A 24,800-nucleotide genomic window follows, 5' to 3' on the forward strand; every position below is an offset into this window, starting at 1 on the left:
TTACAACACACACAAATTCAAATTCAAAGCAAAGCACAAGCAAGTGGATCTTCAGTCATCCCGGGCATGACATTCCCTTCCACACTATTCTCTGAGGAGTCCATGCTCCATTAACTTCTCACAACAGGGTGCCCCCCTTTGCTTCAGTGGCATCATTCTTAATCTACGTTATGTGTGAGGAGAAGGAGGCTCTCCATGTATAACATGGACTTAGTACTATTTAGCCAAGATTGTAAAACACCAAAAGATCCTTGGATAAAAGGTGCTGTGTAAATACAAGATCTTAGCACATTAACCTCAACAGTAGGGCCAATAGTGCTAAACTGCATCAGCATGCGTGACCACTGATTTCAATTATTGTTACCAATGGGTGAAAAATGGTCTTTAAAGGCAATAGACAAAACACGGATTTGCGGCTCTTTGCTTATATACAGTTACTGTAACCATGGCCAGAGCAGTGAACAGTTTGTTGCTAGTTGAGTAACACATTAAAGTCGGAGACCAAATTGTGCCCTGAATTACATCCCATACAAACCCACTGGCTTCAGTGAGATCCCCTGGGGTGTAAATTATGGAAGAATTCAGCCCAGGGTGTTTTGTTCATATCAAGAAGAAGTGGTGATCTTTGAAGAAGAGGGAAATTATATATATATATATGGATAATATGGCAACAGACAGATGTGGTGGCACAAATAAGAAATAAATGTGTATGATTAGCTGGATTGTTCACAGTTCAAAGGAGAGCCTAATCTACCAGCAGTAAATGATATGCACAGGATTTGGCCCTATTACTCACTTAAGCAGTCATGTTGGGTCAATTCCACTTACACTAGTCAGAATCTAGAGCGACTCTGGATTTACACCATTATTATAGAACAGAATTTCACCAGCTGACTTTAATAGTGAATGGGCAGAACAAAAATCAAATGCCATCACTAGTGATTTGTATTGTACTATATTAAGTAGTTGGGTAAATTTTAATTTAAAACATGTATACAGTTATGAAATACCAATATTTTGCTTTTGTTGATGCAACAAAGGAGTATTTCCAGTATTCTTTGCAAGCAACATGAGCAAAGTATCATTTTTGCACATCAGAAGATCGTAGACACAGTGCAATACCTCCTGCCACAAAGAACATGTGGGACAAGGCCACTTTTGAGGTCAATATTTGACCGCCAGATTGTTCTTGAGATTTTAGATGACTGAGCTAAGGAAGACTGCATCTTTGACAAAGCACTCCAATCAGATAGCAAGTCAGAAACTTATGAGGTAACGTGAAGATAACCATTTTGCCCTAATAATTCAAAGATTAGAAAAGGGAGTCTGCTGGTGATCACCACCCTCCCCTTGTTGCACCTAGACTAGAAATAAATGTAAAAGTGTAGTGGAGTCTTTTAGAAGATAGACATTATATGTCTATCTTATTGAACATAGAATTCCTTTAAGAAGTCATTGGGCCTGAAACTCCACTGACTTACAGTCATTTACCCTTGGGCAAAAGGAGTGTAAAAAAAGCCACCATTCAGATTTACATCCATAGGAATGAAACAAATTAGCAAAGTTAAAGTTAAAATAGAAGCAAACAATTTATATACTATATTGGTTCCTGAACCTTCCCCACATAAAAAGGGCATGGCACCCAATAAACAAGATTAGTAATATTTTTCAAAGGTGGCAAATATGAAGAAATACACTGAATTTAAAAAATACACGTTTTCATGTAGCCAGGACAGTTACCATCTGTCATCTAACGAGGTCATGAACTTGTTTATTTCCCCTAGCATTCATGTGTTTGGCTGAAGTGAGTTTGATCAGCCGATCTCTCCCCCCACCCCTGTAACATCTCCTTAGCAATAAGAAAGGGAAAATTTAACAGGTAGGTTTTCCCTCTGGAAGAGAAAAACACAACAAGGAGCAGTCAAACAACAAAATGGCCACTATAAGAAGAACTGGTCTTGGTTCAAGCTAACTGGTGGTTGCAAGCTAACTTCAGAACCATCCCAGAGGGGGTCATTACTGGTAGTCCAGCTCCCCCATATCTGGAGGGCAGCTTTCCTCTAGATGTTCCACAGCTGCCAGTTAGCAGTCTTTGCCAACTTTGGGGAACCTGGACTTTAACTAAAAAAAGGTGAACAGTGGATGTCAGCTATACTCATTCTGAACAACTCCAAGGAAATGCAATGAAACTTTAATTGCTTTGGATTCTGGTTATTAGGTCCATATTATAATACTCAGTGCACAGTGAGTTTGCTTGCAATCTTTCAGAAATTTGCACTGATGTTTTATTCCAGGGTGAAGATGCACATTTAATTAATTCGGGTTTCCCCAAGAGATATTTTGGCAAGCATCTTCCCTTCACATGATGCTCTGATACATTTTCAGAGCATGTATTTGTCAGTCCAATGTGCCTACCATTGCTATGTATAAGGTATTAAAATTATAAATAGTACAAACTGAAATATGGAGGACTCGCCAATTTGCAGATCTGTGCTGTATCTCAAATCATCAGTAGCTTATAATTGTAAAAAGCTACCAAATCAGATTAATAAAATAATTAAAAATTTGATAAGTTAACTTTTCCCCCCAGAGTCTTTAGAATGTCATTAGGTAATTTCCACTTAAAGCGCATTTTCCAGTTTTCAAAATCCTCGTGCTGGGTAAAGTCACTGTTATTGTTAATACAGTACAGAAGCGTAAGTCACTGCTTCAGACTCTTCCAGGTTGCTCAACCCAGTGTTTTCTTGCTAATGCTGTATTCTGTAGTCAAATCATGAATGTGTACTCTTCACAAGGAAACAAAACTGCATAGATCAAGATCTCCATAGAACTGGACATAGCCATAACTAGCAAGCTGTCAGAGAAGATGGATCAACCTGAATTCAAGTGGCCTTGTTTTCAAACCAAAGCAGAAAGTGATAAAAATAAATAAATACAAATGAGAAAAGTAAAATAGGAGTGGAATCAAGCACTCTTCCCTCAGATTTATATTGTCTAGAGAGAACTCAGAGTCTGTTATATTTCTTACAGTTTAAAATGTCACATACACACACAGTACTCGGGGCTAACTGGTTTAGTTTATTCATGCTTCCAATGTATGGATAAATTATGTCTGAGAGCAGTGTAGGAAGGGAACATCATGTGCACCTTGACAGCAGTGCAGGGAGGCACAAAGCTTGTGGAAGTCAATGCCTCTAGGAGTGCCTCTTGACCATAAACAGGAGCCGGACGTCTTGCTCAAGATATAGGAAAGCTGTAACCTGCTCTAGCTCATCTGTCCCACTGTGCATAGCTGCTAGCACTTGGCTGTGAGCAGAGGCTTGGAAAGCCCATCCTTCCTCAGCTCAGATATTTGCCTTCAAGTGCCAATTATTACACTGGCCAACACTAGATTATCCTTACCATTAGTTAGTGCACCTAACCCATGATGGCTGCCTCCAGAGCAGGTTTGCTGAGAAGGTAGGGGAGGGCTCTTCCTCTACCTCCTTAAGAGCACCAGTGTGGGGACAGCTATAAATCGGCTGTTAGAGACCAGATCCTCAGCTGGTGTAAATTGGCATAGTTGGGTTGAAATCAATGGACTCGCACCAATTTACACAAGCTGACAATTAGCCCCCTAACGTTTGCATGACACAAGAGAGAGTTTTTGCAACTGGCAATTAAGCTTTCAATACATTAGACTTGATTCTCTCCCTCAGTAAAAGCATAATGCTCTCATTGTTAACGAGTCCCACGCAAGTGCACTGACTAAATCTATATTCTAAAAGGATATATTCTCCAGACAGTGGGGGCTAAATTTTCAAAGAAATGCAGCTGACATATAGCAGAAAATGGGTAATTGTGAATGCAGTTGGGAGAATAAGTGCATTCATGCCAACCTGAACATTTTCAACAGGTAAGGAGTTGAGAACACAAGATCTAGTGTGTGCCTAAACAAGACACTCCAATAAGTAGTCGGGCCTGGTAAAAGGCCATGTGTTTAAGTGTGAGAGTGCATTTTCGGCATATTGAAAAGCACAATGTGGCAGATCATATTTAAAATACTCACAAATTATTGAAGAGTAGTTTGTAATGTTTTACTCCCCATTCCCTATACATTATAAAACTAAAAGGATGTATTTGGCTGGGAACATATTTTATGCTTATTATTTTGCTTTCTTCCTTTTGTACTTAAAATGTGCAAGTGTCTAGCACAACACTCCCCCCACCCACAACTAACCATTGAAAAATACATGAAACAAAGTTAAGTACAAATCAACAATGAAAATCATGTCTAGTAAACAGTTGGGATAAAAACACTAATCTCCACATTTCATTTACTTACACATATAATATTCCGTCAAATAATTTAATCACTTATTGGAAAGCGATCCCCAATTCAATTTATATCTCAGAGTGCAACTCATGAAAAAGGCTGCCAAATCTTTCTAAATACATCCCACTGATCTTATACATTCTCATCTTACAATATTGTGACAAAATAAGTGTAGCTTGTCTGATATGAATTTTACCTGTCGTATAAGTATTACCAATGATTTGAACACTTCAGTTTATAAATAATTACCGTATGCATTGGAACATAAGTTGTTCTGCTGGTTTGCAGTACACGAAAAAAGCCATTTTCCTTCGCCTGGTAATGAAGAAATCAATACTCCAATAAGCATCTATGCACAGATTCCAAGACATCATTCTACTCACTCTTCGATCACAAATATCACTGTTAGATCAAAATATTGGCTGGCAGTGGAGAACACCCATTGTTAAATAGACAGGGGGAAACCCAAGAATTTAGCATAAAGCAGTATATGGAGAGAGGGCACAATGTTTTATGAAGGCTAAGGTGATCACATTGGTTGTATAGCATGAAATGAATTGTATTATCCTGTATTCATTCAGAATAACATCCTTCCAACAACAACAGTGTATAGAGCCAGATGTAAAAAACAACAAGGAGTGTGGTGGCACCTTAAAGACTAACAGATTTACTTGGGCATAAGCTTTCGTGAGTTAAAACCTCACTTCTTTTGTATTTATCAGGCCAAATCCAGGTCCCACTGACGTCAATGGGATTATTGCCACTGGCTTCAATAGGACTAGGATTTCACAGTTCATGATAGATGAAATGATTATACCTAGAGGATTTCTCCAACACAGGAGAATGCTTCCTGATAAAGACACAGGTTTAGGTCACAGACTAGACTCAAAAAGATGTATAGACTATACTCCTAATTACTAAGAAGGGCTTGCTTGTATTTAAAGCTTCTTACCCTGTTTTAGGGTGCAAGTTCTCCATTTCGCCTCCTGAGACGTGATCTTTGAAAAGTAGGGTTGGCCCACTGATGTTGGGAGAACATTTGCATGTTATGTAGAACTCCACGATCTTTTCACACCCTCACATCCATAACTCTGGTCATTTGTGAGGAGTCCCTTTTATCACCAAGGTTTTTCTGTGTTGCTGACCCACATGTTCTTTTCTGTTCATGAAAAGTTGTTCCCTAATCCAGAGTTCAACCAAGAGTGCTTAGCTTTTCCTTTGAAATAGCAGGAACTTGTTTTTGCCTACAAACTCCTATTCCTTTATTTTTAACACATGTTCCAGGACCCAGAGCCATCTGTCTTCCAGTTTGTTTGGAAGAGGTGAAGTTATCATCAGGCTTTTCTTACCAGTTGCTTGCTTGTTTATCTGTATTTCAAAATAGCAGGCAGCTCTGGCATCCACTCGCAGAACTGTTCCAATAACGACTCTTCTCAAAGGTTGTGCCACTAGAATTACTCCATCTGCAAAATAGGAGTTTAAATTGCACAGTTTTAACATTTTTTGTATTGCTCATAATGTCCATTGTTATTTGTCAACTCAGAGGTATAATTCTTTCAGAAACCCTTTAAACATTATTCTAACTGTAGTATTAGCTTTAAGACTCAGTCAACTCCTTAACATTCTCATTAATATTCCTATTTTGGGGTTGTCTTGCGTGGGAAACCAGAGGGTGTCTCTTCCTAAACTTGCCTCCCACTAGAAGCCCCAAGGTGTTTCTTTGAGCAATCTAGGACAAAGAAAGAAGAAAAAAAGAACATATCTCAGAGGGAGAGGCAGGCAGGCTGGCTGAGACACAATGTTGTCTTAGAAGTCTGAGCTTGCCAAACTCAAACCTCCATGCACACCTGAGTGGGATCGATAGCTCCCAAATGCCTACAAACCAAACACCTGGGATTGAGTTGTATCCACTCAGTGAGCCAAACCTTGAAGTGTTTTCACACGAGCCTGCACTTGCTATTAATTTTAATCAGTCTCAAAAAGGAATTTACTCAAAGGAAGAGAAGGATGAAGCTGATGCAAACAGTAGGAAAGATCATGTATGTTAGTGAGCAAGAGGATGTGTTATCAATATACAATAGTGAGCATTTTCACACATAGTTGCCTCTTATTGCAGCTTGATTTTCAAAACTGCAGTTTGATTGGTTGGGCCTTTTTGATGATGGCACTTTTTTCAATTATCAAAAGTCCCTACAGACCACAGGAGTGACCTCCCCAGCTTCCACCTCACATCATCTCATGTAAAGAATAGATCATTATACACTTGCTGAAAAAGGAAATGGGTATTCCCTACAACCCAATTTTTTTACAATCAGATCTCATGGCCGTACTGTGCAAGGCATGGTAAATAAGGACAAGATGGTCCCTACCCCCAAGGAATTTACCATCTAAGTGGGCAAAATATATGGCATGCATTTTATTGATTAAATCTTCAGTTCTCATCACAGCTGGCCAATGGGTGTTGTGCATGTATTTGCAAGGGCAGAATTTGGCTCACTCTTTTATGCTATCCTCCTCAGGAATTCCTGCTTATTTCCCACTTCTCCTTGCCCCACCAGTCTGTCTTGGTGTTTAAGTTTCAATTTTTAAATATACAAAAAAATTAAGGGCAATGATGTTCCAGTTGTTTTAAGTGTGAATCCAAAAAACACCATGTCAGCAGAACCTGCTATCTCAGAACAACTGAGCACACAGGCAAATGGTACATCGAAGAAAGGGACTGGGAATGAACAGTTGTAATAAGAAAAGTAAAAGTTGAAAACCTCTTGGATGCCAGTGAAGAACTGGTTGATGTAACAGGACAAAGATAGAAAAAGGTTCCTGAGAAAGGGTGCAAGAAGCCTTGCCAGGAAAGGGCAAAAAACCCACAAACTAGAAATATTTTTAAAGTAACCACCACAAAAAAGAGTCTTTAAAACACAGCAGAAAAGGCATCCGTACTAGATTTTTCTTCCACACACAGAGAGATCTTTTCTCTTAAAAAACAAAAACCAACATTGCAAATCAGCCCACACACACTGGAAAAAGATTTCAGAAATATTTTAAAAAGTTTTCAAAGATTTATCATCAAAATGGAAAAATGGAAAAACTCTCAATCTTTGATAATTTTACTCAACATGCTACAGTGTTATGCTAAAGAGAACAGCATTCACGTGGCAGAATGACCAGGAAAGTCTGCCTTTTTAAAATAAAGTTCAGAAACTTAGGCAAAGTAAACTTATCACAAGGATGTTTTCCAGACTGTGGTTTGCAAATATGCTCACATACAGAGCTGGTTGCAGTTTTTCCGAAGACTTTTATCATCAGAAACTGGCTCCTCAACCCCTCCAAAAAAACATAAAATTCAGTCTTTGTTTTTTTCCCATACCTTTATGTTCATTTGTTAATCCAAAAAGTCTGTACTGAATTTTTGTTTAGCAAAAAGAGGTTTTCAGGAAAAAAAAACAATATATAGCCATTTTGATAAAAAGTTTTAAAAGCTTTTTTAAAACGATTAAAAAAAAATAGTCTGTGTCCCACACTTTGAAATGAAATGAAAACAACCTGGCAAAATTAGTTTTTTGCTGGGTTTTTTTTTGATTTACCAGTCCTACTCAAATAGTATTTTACACAAGCAGCTCATCTACATGGCCATTTGGTGTCTGCAAGCAAGCTAAGGTTTGTTACACACACTAACTCATTGTACAGACATTGCTTCAGCTCCTTTCCTGGTAACAGTTTTATTTTTCCCCCTTGTTCCTCTTAATCTCTCTTACCATTTTTGATTCCTCTACCCCTTCACTAATTCCTTCTCCTCCACATCTTTCCTTAACCCTTACCCGTAACATTATCTATTTCTCCCAGTGCCCCATCTCCTATCTGTTCCCTGTTTATTCTCCCATCCTCATTCCGGAACCCTTTCCCTCTGGCTTCCAGCATCTACCACTTCTCCACAAGACCCTCTTTCCCATGTTTTCTTTACTTTTTTTCCCTCTTGCCCTCAGCCCTTACTGGAACCTCTCTCTCTCTCTCTCACCCTCTTTCCCCATTTCTTTTTCATACTCTTACAGTCTCCGCAATCCCTTCATCCATCCAGCTTTTGCCCCATGTCTATCCTCAACTTCCCAGCCGTCCTCTGTCTGCAATCAAGTCTCCTGTCCTCTCATTCCCCTGCTATTAAAATCAATTCTGTTCTCCTCCAACTCACCTACTGTTACAGGAATGCTCTTTACATGCAGTTCTTAATACCAGCATGGGATTTTTTTCTGTCCATCCAAACAGGAGGCTCTCAAACTCAACAGCTGGGAGCAACTTCCCAGAGCAGGGACGAGTGCTTAGGTGTTGAGAGGAAAGCAATCCTATAATAAACATTTCTCTGCCTGGGCCTACACAGAGTCAATAGTTCACCTATCCTGTTTCCCTTGCTAGGTCCTTGGGGTTCTCCTTGCCCAGCAAAAGGAGCACCCCAAGCCATTCTCCCCCCTGCCACAAGGAGTCAGCTAGCAGCCTGTGGAGCACTGCTGAGCAGCTTCAACAAGGGCGAGACAGAGCAGGTGCAGGAGTGTGTTTGTTCTGCTCCTGCAGGCAGCACTTACAGAACGTTCCAGAGGCCATGAGGTAAATAAGGAGCTTGCCGTGGAGAGACAGCGGTGGTCTAGGTCACTGGTGCAAATCTGCCCTGCAATAGCAGTAAATAAAAATTCTTACAACTGGGGGCTGTTTGCTGGTTTATGTGAAATGAATTGGTTCTCAGTCTAATGCCACGTTGTTAGGGGCGGGGTGGGAGGACTTTTTTTTTCCCCAATCAAATAGTGCCTCCTCCCCTCCCCCTTCATCTCAAGAGAAGGAATTTGAAGCTCTTCCACTTTTTATAAATAGTTAATGAGCAGCTGGAGTAGAGACTTGAATCTCCCACATCCTAGGTGAGTGCTCTTAACACCTACAGTGCTGTTCTCACTCGCCTTCCTGGCCTAATGACTATCCGATGTCATTATGAAGGATATGCAGTTTCACCATGAATGAATAGAGTGGGCCATGAAAAAAAACACCCAAAATCACAAGAAAGACTCTGCAGCCTTAGCTATGCTGTGGGTGACCCCATGTTCCAGTTCCTGCCCCAATAACGATTTAATTCTTTGTAAAAAGTGGAATAGCTTAAAGAAGAGAGATTGACAAAGGTCCCACACCCGAATAGCCCAGTGGCTATGATGACCGCCCCCCGCCCCACCCCCCATGCTGCAGGAGACTCAAATATCTTCTCCACATCAGGCAAAGGGAGGAAACTGATCCCAAGTCTCCCACATCCCAGGTGAATGTGCACTGGGTTAAAAGTTATAAGGTGACTCTGCGCCTCAGCTGACCATCTTGTCAATCTAGTCCTCCTTTGCTCTTATTAAAAGTGAGCAAAACCTAAAAGAAGACTTTTGCACTGGGTCAAAATCAAACATGTTGCTTTGACCCAACTCAAATTTTGTTCCCACTTTTTCATTAGCCATAAATAAATACATAAATAAGCTTCTTCTTTTTTAAACCGGAAACCAGCCTTTTTTGATATTTCAGAGTTGCCAGTGAACAGAAAAATTCATTATTCACCCAGTTCTAGTCAGGATTTTATGTCAGATATTCTACTGTTATAAATGGCTTCTTTGTTAGACTCAGAAAGGCAACTGACTGTATAGCTATGGAGACTGAGCTACCATCTCAGCCCTAGAGATGATCCATCCAGGCTACGACCAAGTAATCTTGGAGAAGGCTTGTTTTGACAAAACCTTGACTGCCACCGTACAAGCTGTTCAGGTTCTGTGGCTACCTAGAAGTCTGACGTGACGGGGCACTCTAATCAATGCAAAACCCAAAGATCATATTTCAAAGTAACAGGGGAAAAAATTGAATAGCTACATTGATCCCACAGAAAGTAGGACTTTGGGGAAGGGTCTGTCAGAGCTGTCACAGGGATCTGGGGAGAGGGTTCTGGGGTTTTAATGGGAGCTAGAGAGAATGAAATTGTCAAACAACAGGGAACCTCCAACCCAGGATCAGAAGTAAGGAAAACTGTTGCCAGAAGTGCCTAGAAAGGTGCACTCAGTCAGGTCTGAATTTTCTTGGTCCTAAAGGCAGACTGGTGTCAATATGTTATTAATAATTATTTAGGCATACGGGGAATAGTATGGAAAGGTTTAGGTATTTCCTTGGAATTTTTATGGGGTTTTTTATCATATAAGAGGGTTAAACTTGGCTGATGGCAACTCTGTTTCCCTGTTGTAGATAGATATACTTTCAGAATCTGTATAAGCCTATGTGCAAATTGCTAAATTGAGAGAAAACCTCAGAAGCCAACTCACATCTGCTGCCTTTATTACATAGAGCACCACATGTGATTATGAAGACACATGCATAGAATGGGTTACTATGCGTTCTTCATCCCTGCCTTATTTTAAAATTTCTATTGCAAACACTGTTGACTCATACTGTGCATGTGGTATTACACTGACTAATCCTATAACCATACATTTTAAATTTTGAATAGTTCTATTCTAATACAGCATAAGCTATAATCTTGTGTGACAGGCACCAAATGCAATTGCAATATTTATCAGTACACAGAACCCATCATTTATTCATTTTGGTTTCAGTTTTGCTAGCCAGGTAAGTACATAGAATAAATTTTTATTTCCCTGTATATCTCAGAAGTCAGACAACAAGTATATAGACAAAAGTAGAGATCAAGTAGAGAACTAATCTTGATATCACATTTTTTTCCTATACTGAAAATACGGAATAAATGTGATAGCAGTATGGCATCTGTTGGTAAATGGTATCAGAGGGGTAGCTGTGTTAGTCTGAATCTGTAAAAAGCAACAGAGGGTCCTGTGGCACCTTTGAGACCAACAGAAGTATTGGGAGCATAAGCTTTCGTGGGTAAGAACCTCACTTCTTCAGATCTGCATCTGAAGAAGTGAGGTTCTTACCCACGAAAGCTTATGCTCCCAATACTTCTGTTAGTCTCAAAGGTGCCACAGGACCCTCTGTTGGTAAATGTTGACTTTTAAATGGCAGCTCTTCTGAATCACGATAGTTTTATGGCTATTGTCATCTATAGGTAGTGCTCCAGTCAGGAGGGGCCTGGTAGTGAAATGTTTTTTGCCTATTGTCAATTCTGACTTCCCCCTCTCTCTTAACTTCCTTCAACAGTGAATGCCACAGGCTGTTTACGCTTTACATCTGACATTCCATGAAGTGGAGGGGCCACCAGAAACCATCTGCACCAGTTAAGCCCTGCAGTGCTCCTGCCAGGACAAGGGGAGCATGTTGCAAGCAGGACAGTTATGCAGCGGGGAATCTTTGCGTAGAGAGGAATTACGCTTACCTATAAACCCTACCATAAAACCAAAAACCTCGAGAATCAATAGTTGATGATATTAGTGTTACTGTGTCTCCTGCTCCTGGAGAGAACTAGGGCCTTTCATAGGTTGCTCCTTTAGGTTCCCTCTATATTTCTATAGGGGATGGAGAAGGGAATACTGAAATCAGGATGACAGCAGCACAACTGTTATCTGGGGTTACATGAACCAAAGCTATGGTAACTATTCTCTGTTTTCCAGGCAGTGTCAGGAAGTAAATCGGGGGGGGGGGGGGAGAGAGAGGGGGGAGAACGACAGCACCTCCATCTGATAAATGATTGGTACACGTGAGTGATTCAACTAAAAAATCTCTGTTTTTCTTGAGTACAAAGCACACATCTGAAACAGCAACAGTCTCAGAGTACCAAAAATAGTTACCCAAAGTCTGAGGGGGTATTGAGGGACAGCAGCAGGGTTTCGGTGGCCAGCTTTTCTCCTACCCACTGGGGAGTTAGGTGTCCATCTCGTGACTCATAGAAAATCTCTCAAACTTCTCCAAAGTAAAGTCTCTTAACTAAACTCTTTTATAGATACATTAAAACAAAATAACAACTCATAACCCCTTGTAGTGGGCTAACCGTTTCCCTAGCAGCAGAAAAGAATTCATAATCTCTACTTCTCAGCAAAGCAACTTCTCAGGGAAAAAAAAAAAAAAAAAAAACCTTCAAAATCACACAGACTCAAGGTTAGCTATCCTTGTCAGTAATACTGCAGCTGCAGCAGTTAGCTTAAGCAAGGCCAGATTCTCTCTTGTATGTAAAAAAAGATTCAGACTAACACGGCTACGCCTCTGATACTCTCTCGTATGTAGCGTCCTAGCTTCCAGCTCATGGGGGTGGGGCGGTAAGTGCACAAGATGGCTGTGAGTTATGTCAAATCCAGTTCTCTCACAAACACAACCACCACATAATCTCCTCTCACCAACAATGTGGATGTCATCTATTTGACCAATCACTCAGATTTCAATCACCATTCCACCCACTTATACAGAATTTGCATATAGCCTGCGTTAACACACAGTATAAACCCATGCAGGATCATCTTGAAGTAAGTTTATGGCAAATTTTCTTTTTGTCTGATTTCAAGAGGTGCATTGCCTTGTGACAATGGCAAGAATACCATACCTCAGTGCTTTGAAGCAAATGTAAGGGATGACAATCTTTACTTGACATTCCTTCATAGTTCCTTAGTAACTGTCTGCTTACTATTAAACAATGAGTTCAAAATCATTTATTTCTGAAATCTTTATTAAAATCCAGCACTGAGTCAAACACACTGTTCACATTCAATAACTACATGTTTCAGTCTAAAACACTGTGAAAGAGAATAATCTGTGATTCCTTTCAGAAAAGAAACAAAACAAAAAACACCAGCCTCCCACTACTTGGATACTAAATAAGACAATAACATTTATAATCCCGCATAGTCGTCAACTATGGGGTAGAGACTAGTAATTTACATTTCTATTTTCATGCAAGCAAAATCATTCATCTCTCTTCACATTTTGATTACTTCACTTTGTTTTAAAAAAACCATCCTTCTAAAACTACGGTACTGGGTTTTCACTTGGCTACAAAACCATTTCAAACCCCAACAGCATGGAGTTGTAGACTGCACTCATCATAGAAAAGGCAGATGATTCTCAATTCATTATTCCTTCTCTCTCCATTAATTTTCTTGCTATCGTTGGCAATCACACTAACTGCATGAGTTCTCTTCACCAGTTATTGCTTCAGCCACCAAGCACGACCTAATCATCAAGAATCACAATTTTCCATGAAGCATACATCACATTGCAAGCTCCTAATGCAGGAGTCAGAAAAAAGCAGAAAATCATAACTATATTTTGGGATAATCCACAATTATTTTTTATTATTGGCATTACCTAAAGTTAATGCACGCCAACTAAGCTAAGAATCCATTGTTCTAGGTGCTGTATATAAGAAACAGTCCTTACCTCAATGAGATTACTGTCTAAATAGAGAGATGAATACAGCTGGGCACAAATATATTAAATTTAAAAAATGCAGATTCAGGTCAACCAAAACATTTTATGAATTTGGGTTGAATTTTCCAAATTGTTTTGGTCAAGGAAAAAAAAAACTCCCTCCAGATCCGCCACCCCTCCCCACCAAATCAATGTTTCAGTTTTGATTTAAAATGCTATTTTGTTCCAAAATTTACTGTAATTTTAATAGAAAAGTTAAAAAAAACCCCTCAACACACAATATTTAATGTCAGGTTCAATAAAACATTTTATTTTACCCAAACCAAAATTTGACCATTTTACTTTGCGAAAAATTAAAAAAAAAAAAACCACGTGTTTTGGGTCAACCTGGTATTGGCCACTGTCGGAAGACAGGATACTGGGCTAGATGGACCTTTGGTCTGACCCAGTATGGCCGTTTTTATGTTCTAATTTTTTTTTCCAGTTTGGCTACTCAACCAAAAAGCTCAGTTATTTGCACAGATCTAGAGGAGAACATGTCACGGCAGCAACACTTTCCTGACATCTGCCATCCTATTATAAACACAGTACTTAAATTGCACCCTTTCCTCTTTCCTTCTTCTTACACACTAGGTAACACTGTATACCAGTCATCTTGCTGATATAGAGGTTGATCAGAAGGGGTGAAGTCATGGTGCCACTGAAGTAAATGGGAGCTTTGCCAGTGATATCAGTGGAATGAGGATTTCACTGTGTGTGATACAAGTAACACCACCCTCCAAGTTTCATACTTTTATTTCTGAAATCTTCATCTAAAACTCCAGCTGAAGACGAAAGAAATCATATGGGCAATTTTTTCCACCATCAACATTAATACAGATTGAAGAAACAAGATAACGCACCAATGATTATGGCCACAACTGAAACAACCAAACTTTATTAAAAGTTAGTATTAGCATCCCCAGTGATGTTACTACCGGCAAGCCTTCCCAATGCCGTATTCCACACTGGACATCCGGCCATGAAAACTCCTCATTCCTGGAAAGGGAAGCCTTCCTACCTTGCAGCTCATCATTGGGGATAAAACTGAGGCCAAATTCCATTCCTCATGTGAAGAGTTTGGGCATTGATAAGGGTGCTTCAATCCATGTTTGCTCTTGCAGTCCAGTATGCTTGTCCTACTCCTCACTTCATTCAGTCCCAAGACTGTATTCAGAAATGGGAGCAGTTAAAGAGCCTTAGATATTGAACCATTGTGACAAGGGGACATGGGACACCAATAAAGGCACCCACAGCCTTGAAATTGCTGGGTACATCTATCTCCCCAACCTGAGAATCTGGGTGGGAAGGGCTCCAGCTCAAAGACCCCAGGATGTCTCTTTCCTTGGTGATCTTCCCAAAGCCCCATTTTGAGTGAAAATTGGCAAGACATATTATTAGCTTGCTCTTTAACAACCCCAAACAATCATTTTACAAAGAACTTGTATTGTTGCTGTTCATTTCACTGAATTCTACCATCTTTTAAAGAGGCAACAGTATTTTTGTTCTTTCCCTTATTTCCAGCATCAATTCCCTTATTCTTTAAATCTAACCCAGAGTACCTGCAGTCATAACTGATAAGGCTGTGCTACATGTACCTTATAAAGGAAGGTAAGTTATGGGTATGATTATACCTATTATGCAGGTAGGGAGCAGGGAAAGATTAAGTGACTTGCTCAAGGTTCTCTCTTTCTCTTTCGGTTAGAAAAGAGCATACCCACATATGTGAAACTAGCAAATCTCTATTTGTTCTGCCAAGTATTTTGCTATATATTGTGGAGGGAAAATAGCTCCTGAGACAGCTGTAGCATTTAATGGTGTAAATCCTGCCTTGTGTGTCATCTGGAGTACAGTGAACTTAAAGTACCCTCCAAGTCTGCAAATAAAAGGTTTGTGTGGTTGTTGTTTTAATCAGCTCATTTCCAAAGCGGCTATCAGAAGCAAAAACTAACGTATGCAGTCATGACAGAACCCTCTCTATTCTTCAGCAGATCATTTGATAATGCAAACATTACTCACATGGAAAGTAGCATCTGTTAAACATGGGAAACAATTTCAATTAGTTTCTTCATATACATGTCTAGACTCTAGTTGACAGGGAAGGTGAAAGAAATTCTTAGCTAATGGAAAAGTAAAACAAGCCCACACAGAATGGACAAGAGGAAGGAAATAATTTTGCACTTCTGTTCAATTACAGGTGGAATGTCATCAGTGTTTGGGTGACAGGGGAGTTGTACAAGCAATTCCCCAAAGCCATACTTTTGAGATACAACATAAGTTAGGCCTTGATGCCATCTCCACTGGACACAGACTGACATGTTTAATTATCACTTCAATAACCAAGTAATGGGAGAGGCAAAAGTGTCCCTTTTTCTGGTTTTCTTTACAGACCATAAGGCAGAATATTTAGCTGGTATAAGTCAGCATAGTTCAATAGAGTTATGCCAATTTACCCCAGCTGAGGAGCTGGCCGTATTTGTGCAGGAAGATGGAAGAAACTAATTTATATCTTCATCTCTGGGAAGAATGATATTAGGAATTGCCATACTGACTCAGTGGTCCATCTTGTCCTGTGTCCTGTTATCAACAATGGCTAGTACCAGATACTTCAAAGAATACACAAGAAACCTTGCTGTAGCTAATTATGGGATATCCTGCCTCTGGAAAAAAGGTTCTGCTTAATGTCCAATAGTTAGAAGTTGGCTTGTGCTCTGAAGCATGAGGATTTATCTCCTTTCTGACATGGTTTATTTTTAATATTAACTATTTTAACACCTGTTATCAATATAAAAATGTCAAATCCTTTTTAAAATTTTCTTAGATCTTGGCCTCGAGAGTCTATTGTGTAAATTAATTCCACAGGCTAATTGTGTGAAAAAGTATTTTCTATTTTTAGTTTTTAACATAGATTTTAACATGTCATCTATCAATTTCATTCAATCGAGACAGAGTGGATAGAAGTTCCTCATTTTCCTTCTCTATACCATCTATTATTTTGTATCTTTTCAAAATGTCCTCATTTATTCATCTCCCTTCTACAATAAACAGTCCCAATCTTTGCAATCTGCTTTCATTTGAAGATTTTTCCATATGCTTAATTGTAGTTGTATGCGGTCTCTGAATCCCTCCTCCCCTTAATTTGGCTATACCCTTTTTGAGAGGGATTAACTAGAACTAAACTCAATATTCCAAGTGAGAGCATAACATTGTCTTGTTGCATAAAACTGGGAAAGCAAGGACAAAAGCAGATGCCATAAGGCTATGGTATACGTGCTGAGATAGTAAAGAAAAATATCCCTCAAGGTCACAAGTAAAGCAAGGGGTTAAAGTGTCCAGGTGGACAATGAGGCACAGATTTTCAAAGGTCTTTAGGTGTGTCCTTTGGAAAATCTCAGTGGGCACCTAGATACCTAAACACCTTTAAAAATCTGGCCTCAAGGCAGCCTTAATTCTGCTCCACAGTGTCACCATGAAAAATAAGTTAAAATAAAATAGAAAAAACTAACAAGTTTTAAAAATGAGTAATTTAGTCTGGACCCACAGACACTTAACAGTATATTCATTATAAAATAGCATGGTGCTTGCATGGAATCACTGTAGGACAGAGTTAAGGTTATCTCTGTACCTTAACATGTTTGGGGTTTTCTTTTTAAGTGTTTTGGGTTTGTAATTCTTCTTCTGAAGTTAATTACAATGTCAGGGCAACATTTTTTTTTAAATCCTCAAATAATTTGTATTCCCAGACTTATTTCCATTTTAAGGGTTTTTTTGTGGGTGGAGGAATGAGTGTTTGTGCATGCACCTGGGAATTATCTGATATTTTGCTCTTCAAGTACATAATGAAGATAAGGAAGGAGAAGCCTACTATTAGAAAGTGGTACTCTTCTGAAGATTAATTGAGACACTGAACTGCATACAACTGCAAAAACAGAATATCCTAATGATGCTAAACATGTGAGATTAATTACTCCTTCCCTCATATTAATTTTTAATGAAGAACAACAGTTAAGTTGACAGGCTAATTATTATAGCATTCCAGGCCCCTGCAACAAAATAACAGTCATAATGTACTAGTCAAAGTGCAACTCTTATAAAACTTTTGTTCTTGAATAGCCTAACATGTGTTTTCTGGTCATTTAAACTAGATGGCCTCCTTGATCTGGACTTCAAATGAAATCCTTCAAAGTTAGGAGGCGTTTGGACACAGTTTTTGTTTGGGCTAATTAACAACATTACCTACCTGAAAAATTTGGAGCCAGATTCCAGTTCCAAGCCCTTGCAAAGTTCAGGAGTATTTGCATCCAGGGTGTTATTTCAAGCAGTTTAAAAGAAAGATCCCAAAAGTTAGCTGTGAGAGTGATGTAGGAACTACTATGCTCGAGAATTCTAACTCTAATGCGGTGCTCTGCTTATGGTTGGTTGAGAGCCACATGTGTGGCTGTTGTGACCAAATTAATCAATAATGGCTGGTCAGTTATAAATATTTCCCCCTTTTCTTTTCAGTAAAAAGACTGGGTATTTAACAAATGTATTAACACATTTAAGGCCACAAGACAAATTGGGTGTTGGGTTTTGGTATCTTCTACCCACAGTGTGTCTCTACCCTTACTGGAGATGGTTAAAAGAAAGTGTTAAAAAAATGTCACAGGTCTGATCCTACTCCATTCAACTCCGTGGCAAAATTTCTGTGGTTTTCAGTGGGAACAGGATAAGACCCCACAGCACAATCTTACCAATTAAATCATCTCTATTTTATATTCTGTCTCGAGCATCATCTTAATTTGATACTCATTCTTAATTAAACAGATGGAGATGTGCAAAAAAATTTCCCTGAAAGACAAAAACACTTTCATCGGTTCTAAGAAAAATAAATAAAGAAACCTACCTCTTCATTTATTACCAGAAACCGCCACAAACAACCACTTCTTCCACTTACCACACCACTTGGCTCATGGACTGTGTGGATGGAGGAGTAGAAAGGGGGAAGAGGAAAAAAGAAATGTACATCATAGCCCAGAAGGGGTTTGAAGGGCAGAGGCTAAATTCCCTTCGCTGTGCCAAGTTTTGTCAAGGTCTGACGTGTCTTTTTTTTTTTTTTTTTTTTGCCTGCTGTGCTTACATTGAAGAGGGGGACAGTGCAGAGAATGACAGAAACTCTTTTAAATATATATATATATATATATCTCCAACATTACTGCAAGTGACCAATTTGTTTTTCCTTAGAAGTCAAGAAGTTTATGTTGGGAGAGAGTCTTTTTCTTAAAATGTTTGTGTCTGGTCAACTCTGGGTGTAATCAGAAAAAGTCAGAAGTGAAGCAGGTTACAAAACAAGGGATGGCAAGAATTTTGCCAGAACATATATTGCCACCTTCAAAGCTTCTTCCAGTTTGGATTATTTTTTCATATCAGCATATATTTCTTCATCCCTTTCCCTCCCCCCCCCCCCCCCCCCCCCCCCACTCCCTTGGTGCCTACATTTCTTTATCTTCCCGGTAAAGGCAAATTTTAGAAAGAGGTTCACTACCTCAGCCATTTTTGACAACAGTTTCATCTCCCTATGTTTATTAATGGTTTTATCTCTAGTGCTTCTTTTGCTCACTTCATTTTTGAAAAGTCTTTTTATTCTCTTTAAGCCTTTTGGCAACAATACTTTTATATGCTCCTTATTCTTTTCCCCCCTCTCAGGCATAAATCATAAGTAACAGAGTACTCATTTGATTATCTCCCCTCTTTTCCATTCAAATAACATCCCCCACCCTGAAATACTGGCCTCTGAACATTTCCTTGTAAAACCATAATAGCTTCTTGCCACTTAACACCTAAAATTTGACAAACATGCCAACTATGTGGCTAGCTGGCAGCAAATTAAAATGTATTAAAGAGTTCAATTGAACCAGCAATTGCAATGTTTATGCAATTCCTTCATAATACTTTAGAGATAAATTACAGGGTGAGGAAAAACAAAGTTCCCAAAGTCACTTCCTCTCTCAACGCATGTAGCCCTTCTGGAATTTTATTCCACACCACAAAAAGACACTGTATTTTAGGGACTCAGTAGTTAGAGCTTCATCCTATTCATCCCCCCTTTAATGAGAATATTTTAATGTTCAACCACTGCTGGGCTCACTCACTGTCTTAACTCTTACTGCCAAATACTGTCTAGCTATATTCCGAGGTGCTCTGCACCACCAGCTCTAATTGAAGACTGTGGGAGTGGCAGGTTCTTGGCACCTGTTTAAAAAAAAAAGTAGTGTGATAACCATACATTCCCCCTGCCCTAAAATTACCACTAACAGACAGCCATTTTCCAAAAGGTGTGAGGAATGCCTAAGGACAAAGAGGTTTCTTCTTCCAAATGGCATGCCGGTGTCTTGTGCAGATGGAGTGAGAATAGCTAATGGAAGTTGCATGTGGAATTCCCATATAACTTTGAAGAGTGACCCTCCAGCATGGAGGTAACTTTTTTATTTTTAAATAGCTATAGGAGGTGTCCCTTTCTAACAGTATTTAGATACCAGCTATGCAATTTGCACAGTTATCTATTGGTATTTAGAGGGTATTTCTCACCACAGTGTATATGCACTACATGCTTACTTTCTCTCCCCCATTATAGGGATAAATAATCTCTGCCAAAGTGGTTGATCAGTATATCCGGAAAGGAAATGATTGCCTTTGAGGCAGGGAAATAAACTTAACTCTCCCTGCAGTTTTGTGGCAGAATTTTATCCAGGGGCTCTCTAGAGCATGTTCCCTGCCTCCCCCCAGCACATTCCTGTTCCTGAGGTCCCTTCGGCTCTACAGATTTCTTCTTATAGGTATTTCTGTGGGAAGGGGTGATGCAGTCACAATAAATTACAGAATTGGCCACTAGAGGCAAAAAGGAATGACATAAGACACATTTACGCTTTCTATGTATGTGATTTCAGAGAACAATAAATACGATTTCTTTGATCTGTCACCTAATGAAGTTTCTCTTTGGGGTGGGGAGGCAAACAAAGACTGTTTTGATATTTAAAAAAAAAAAAAACTTTTTAAGGATGAAGTTTTCCTCAGAAGCATTTTTAGCTAACTTCTGGCTTCCAAGAATTAAACATGATCTGGTCATATAATTATGATTAATAAATTTGCTTATCATAGGAACTTTTATCTCCTCACGAAAGACCTTCCAAAGTATCTACAGTGACCTCTCAAAAAAAATCAGCTAAATAAGGAGGGAGGACATCTAATAAAATGAATCTTATTTATTTTTTTTAATTCCTAATGTGTTTGGAGGACTGTTTACTCAAGTTGGCTATCATGCGTATGGACTTTACTTCTTTTAATTTTGTCAGTTAATATGGACTTCTTGTACTGATGTTAAATATGAAAAATATATACATTTTTTTTTAAATGGAGCCAAAAATTAGAAATAGGTAGTCTCACAATAGAAGGGTGAACTGCAGAATTTTACTGTACTAGACACAAAAATAATAGAAAATAGGTCTTGCCTAACATTAGCTGAAGAAATAACCATTAGGCTATTTGACCTCTACTTTAAATTGATAACGGCATGAGCAGAAGGCTAATGTGGCTGAGGTTTTAAGAGTGACAGCACAGCATGTGAAAAACAGAAGATGGGACAGATATGAAGGGCATCATCAAAACAGACAGTGATGCATGAAATGGAATGTTTCATTATTAGGGGCAAAGGCCAAAATTCAAATATTAATGTTATCCACTGCCATATGAAGAACAGTGATTCATGTGCTCAGAGGGGGATCTGGTGACACCTGATAGTGGGCAAAGAGACAAAAATATTATGAAAGCCAGTTTATATCAGTGGGGGTCTCTGATCTTTGCAGTTCCCAGACAGTAGGGGCAATGCTTACCAAACCAATCCTGAGGAGCTGCCACTGCATAAGTGGTTGTGTGCCTTGTAATGGAAAATGTCAATTTATGTAAGGAGTCTACAGATTTGTTGCAACATGGTAGTCTGTGACATTAAATTCACTTACTTGGAAGATGCCATTGGTTTGCATGTTTAACATAATGTTTGCATAAGTAGTGTACCTTTCCATGAGCTTTACATTGAGTTGCGTAGCTCAGATTAAGTAGATTTTGAATTATTCTGGTTGATTTTCTTTCCTCAAGTGCATGACATACACCTGGTGAGGTTGATCCAGTGCTATGACCTCACTTCAGTACCTGCCACATTTTCTTCTCAGAAATACAGAGCTACTCTTTGCTTCTGCCACCAAGAATTATTTTCTGAATGCCCCAAGGGAGCAGAGAACATTCTTTCTCCTCTGCCTCATTTCCCCCCAATATGGCCATAATAAAAGCAAAAACTTCACCGCCAAACCCTGCAACCTGGGGTTCGGTGGCCACGGCAGCACTGGGGGAGGCAGAGCCTCCCATGGACTATTATACCCGCCGCCTATGCATATTATGGTGCATCGGGGTTAGGGGACAGGGAAGAATCACATTTTGTGCATGCGCAGTATAGTCTGAGCAGTGTTTTCAGCAATAATAAATCTAAACTGCTACATCTGGACAGATTTATTATTGATGGTCCTATTGTTCTTGTTACACCATTCCAAAGATGAAGATCTGATAAGCAGCAGGTTTAAAACAAGCGTACAATGTACTACTTCACACAATGCACAGTTAACCTGCAAAACTCATTGCCAGGGGATGTTGTAAAGGCCAATAGTGTAACAGTGTTCAAAAAGAATTAGATAAGTTCATGGAGGGTAGGTCCATCAACAGGTGTTAGCAACGATGGTCAGGGACGCAACCCCATACTCGGTGTTCCTAAATCTGACTGCCAGAAACCGGGACTGGACAACAGGGGTGGATCACTCTATAAGTACTCTGTTCATCCTTCTGAAGCATCTGGCAGTGGCTACTGTTAGATGACAGTATATTGGGCTAGATCAGGGGTCGACAACCTTTCAGAAGTGGTATGCTGAGTCTTCATTTATTCACTCTAATTTAAGGTTTCGCGTGCCAGTAATACATTTTAACTTTTTTAGAACACCTATTATAAGTCTATAATATATAACTAAACTATTGTTGTATGTAAAGTAAATAAGGTTTTTAAAACATTTAAGAAGCTTCATTTAAAATTAAATTAAAATGCAGAGCCCCCCGGACCGATGGCCAGGACCCAAGCAGTGTGAGTGCCACTAAAAGTCAGCGCGCGTGCCGCCTATGGTTGCCTACCCCTGGGGTCAATAGATCATTGCTCTGACCCAGTATGGCCATTCTTATATTGCTCACCAACCTGCAGGACATACTGCTATGAAAGGACCTACATACATTACAGTTTGTTTGTCAAATTGCAGCTTCACTCCCCCATAGGCTTTTGTTTTTACATTTGCTATGCTCAATTAGTTTCTTTAATTTAATTAAGATCTTGGTTTCCTGCACAGTACAGTTTGTCAGACTCAATACTCTAAATTCTAAAAACAAAATATGTGACAGTGTTAATACTGTATGTTGATGTACACAAATGATTTCTAGAACTTTAAACCAGCCAATACCCAAATTTATTTGAAATTCCCTTTTTAAAAATTGGCAGATATTCATAACAATGAGGACCATCAATAATAAATCCGGCTAGATTGTCATTTAGTCCATCTGATGAAATCAGAAGCGTAGGACTGAAAGGGACCTCGAGAGGTCTTCTAGTCCAGTACCCTGTACTCAAGGCAGGACTAAATATTATCAAGACCATCCCTGACAGGTGTTTGCCTAATCTGCTCTTAAAAACCTCCAATGACAGAAATTCCACAATGTCCCTAGGCAATTTATTCCAGTGCTTAACTACCCTGACAGTTAGGAAGATTTTCCTAATAACCAATCTAAACCTTGTTTGCTGCAATTTAAGCCTGTTGCTTCTTGTCCTATCCTCAGAGGTTAAAGAGAACAATTTTCTTCCCTCCTCTTTGTAACAACCTTTTATGTTCTTACATTGTTATGTCCCCTCTGAGTCTTTTCTTCTTCAGATTAAACAAACTCAGGGTTTGGGGCTTTTTTCCTTCAATCTTGCCTCATAGGTCATGTTTTCTAGACCTTTCATCATTTTTGTTGCTCTCCTCTAGACTTTCTACCATTTGTCCACATCTTTCCTGAAATGTGGCCCGGCATCCTGAACTGGACACAATACTCCAGGTGAGGTCTTAGCAGCGCAGAGTAGAGTGGAAGAATTATGGTACTTCTCTTCTCTTGCTTACCACACTCCTGCTAATACATCCCAGAATGATGTTTGCTTTTTTTGCAATATAGTGTTACCCTGTTGACTCATAGCTAGCTTGTGATCCACTATGATTCCCAGATCCCTTTCTGCAGTACTCCTTACTAGGCAGCAATTTCCCATTTTGTATGTGTGCAATTGATTGTTCCTTCCTAAGTGGAGTTGTTGGCATTTGTCCTTATTGAATTTCATCCTGTTTATTTCAGACCATTTCTCCAGTTTGTCCAGATCATTTTTAATTTTAAAGCCTATCCTCAAAGCAGTGGTAACCCCTCCCAGATTGGTATCATCCATGAACTTTATAAGTGTACTTTCTATGCCATTATCTAAATCATTGATGAAGATATTTAATAATATTTGACCCAGGACCAATCCCTGTGGGACCCCACTCGTTATGCCCTTCCAGCTCGACTGTGAACCACTGATAGCTACTCTTTGGAAATGGTTTTCCAATTAGTTATGGACCCACCTTACACTAGCTCCATCTAGGTTGCATTTCCGTAGTTTGTTTATAAGAAGGTCATGCGAGACAGTATCAAAAGCCTTACTAAAGTCAAGATATACCACATCTAATGTTTTCCTCCTATCCACAAGGCTTGTTAGCCTGTCCAACAAACAAACAAACAAACAAACAAACAAACAAACAACGCAAGCTGTTAGGTTCTTGGCAAATCCATACTGACTGTTACTTATCACCCTATTATCTTCTAGGTGTTTGCAAATTGATTGCTTAATTATTTGCTCCATTATCTTTCTGGGTACTGAAGTTAAGCTGACTGGTCTATAAACCCTTGGGTTGTCCTTATTCCCCCTTTTATAGATGGGCAAGTATAGTGCCATTTTTCAGTTCTCTGGAATATCTCCTGTCTTCCATGACTTTTC

Source organism: Chrysemys picta, chromosome 6 (assembly GCF_011386835.1).
Source record: "Chrysemys picta bellii isolate R12L10 chromosome 6, ASM1138683v2, whole genome shotgun sequence".
Lineage (NCBI taxonomy): Eukaryota > Metazoa > Chordata > Testudines > Emydidae > Chrysemys > Chrysemys picta.